Raw genomic sequence first — 2,500 nt, 5'->3', positions numbered from 1 at the left:
TTTCGAAGAATTGGTAGTGATCCATTTATGTTGAGTTAGTGCGATGCATTAAAATAAGAATACCTGAGTTTTGTCCATTAATGTTTTGGATAGTAATAATAAAAAGGTATGTATTGTATGTGCTGGATCAAAATATCAGTTACCTTAGTAATTGCTTTATTTCTGTTTTCATCATTTAAGATGGCTATGTAATCTAAACATGCAGACTTAAATAATTAAAATATTAAAATGTCCTTTTTTACTATTAAGCTTAATTTTTAGTGTTAGGGGTACATGGGAACCTATAAAAAGCCTAAGGGGTACTGAGGAACAAAAAGTTTGGGAACCCCTGGGTTAAAGGTTCAGGAAGTTGCGAGTAATGTTTGAGTCTGTAGAGAAAATCCTTAATCCAGGTAGATTGATTTTGGATAATGATGGTAATAGAGGTGGTGTTGATAGTTAGGATGATGATAATGATACGAATAAGGATGTGGTTGTCATTGTCATTTATGTTATCTTTATTATTATTAACATTATTATTTTATTATTAAAATCATTATCATGTTCATTGCTATTGTTATTGGCATCGTTTCATTATTACTATTACTATTATTATTATTATTATTATTATCATTATTACTATCATTATCATCATCATCATTATCATTGCTACTTTTACTGTTGTTATTATCTTTATTATTGTTTTTATTATTATCATTATCGGTAATGTTATTATTATTGTTATGGTTATCATTATTATCATTGTTGTTATTATTATTATTATGATTATCATCATCATTATCATTATCATTATATCTTTATCATTATCATTGTTGTCTTTGTTTTCATCATCATCACTTTTAAAATTGTCATTGTCATTTTTATCATCATTATCTTAATTATCATCTTTATTGTCATTATCAATATTATCATCCTTATCCTTCCCATTATCATTAGTATTATTATTTTCACTGTCATTAACATTATATATATATATATATATATATATATATATATATATATATTTTTTTTTTTTTTTTTTTTTTTTTTTTTTTTTTTTTGCTGTATTTATTATCATTATCCTTATCATTGCAATTTCTACTACTACTACTTCTATCATATTCCATGGAATAGTGGTAGTACTAATTATATTGTTATTGTTATTGCAGTTACCATGAGTCCTTTTATTGCCATCATTATTATCTAATGCATTGTAATCATAAAATATAATGATCGTTCTAAGTATCATTAATGTAATCACAATCATCATTACAGTCTTCCATTTCATCATCGAAATTCATACCATTATCATGCTTACTATCGCTATTTCTAACTCTATAACCGGCTGGCATGATCGCCATAAACATTACCATTGTTTTTAATTCCATCAAATAAACCTAAAAGAAAAGAAAATAAAAAAAAACCCTGTAATGTAATACCAACCCTTTGATACTGAAGGAAAAAGGGGCCTGAAACTCGCTCTCTAAAATGACTGAAATACTGAACCAGAAAGCTGTAGAAAAGAGGTTAAAACTTCGAGGATTCTGACTGATGTTTGAGTACATTTAGAAAGGTCGTTATGCAAGTGATGTGATAATGATGATGTTGGCGATGTTAATAATGATGGGATGATGATGATAATGCTAGTAATCACAGTGATAATGATAATGATGGTAATAATAATTGTTATTGTATTATCAATACTGTAACACATACAACAACATCCTGATAATGATAGTATTACTATTGCAACTCCTATTACTAATGCTAAAACTACAACTGTGTTTACTTACTTTTCTACTATTATTGAGGGGAAAATGATAATGATTATGATAATAATAATGATAATGATAATAACGATAACAATGATTATTACAAAAATGATAATGTTAAAGACAAAAACAATAATGACAATAACAACAATAATAATGATAGTAGTAGTAATGTTAATAATTATAATAATAACAACAACAATAATTATAATAATAATAATAATAATAATAATAACAGTAATGATAATAATAATAATAATAATAATAATGATAATAATGATAATAATAGTAATAACGATAATAATGACAGTAAATAGTGATGATGACGATTATGGTGATTATGATAATAATAAAAGTAATAATAAAATAATTATACTAACAATAATGAGATGAATAGCAATGACAACATTAAAATAAAATAATAATCATAACAAGAACAATAACAATAATAAATAAAATAGTAAATAGATATGAAAATGATTATGTTAACAATAATAATAATTATTATCTTTCATGTTATTATCATTGTTTTTTTTTATAATAATAATAAGAATAATATAAGAAGAAGATGAAGAAGAAGAACAATAGCAATACTAATAACGAAGGTAACAAGATCATCAAGTGAACAATAACAATTTAAAAATAATAATAGAAACAGCAATAGGTTTAGTTCTCAATTCTCCCTCTCTACGGATCAAGTTAAATTAACCTGATCCGCAGAGAGGGAAATTAAAACATTATCGTGGAAC

Source organism: Penaeus chinensis, chromosome 29 (genome assembly GCF_019202785.1).
Source record: "Penaeus chinensis breed Huanghai No. 1 chromosome 29, ASM1920278v2, whole genome shotgun sequence".
In the NCBI taxonomy this organism is placed as follows: domain Eukaryota; kingdom Metazoa; phylum Arthropoda; class Malacostraca; order Decapoda; family Penaeidae; genus Penaeus; species Penaeus chinensis.
The sequence above is the reverse complement of the archived record's forward strand: the minus strand, read 5'-3'. Positions refer to the sequence as shown.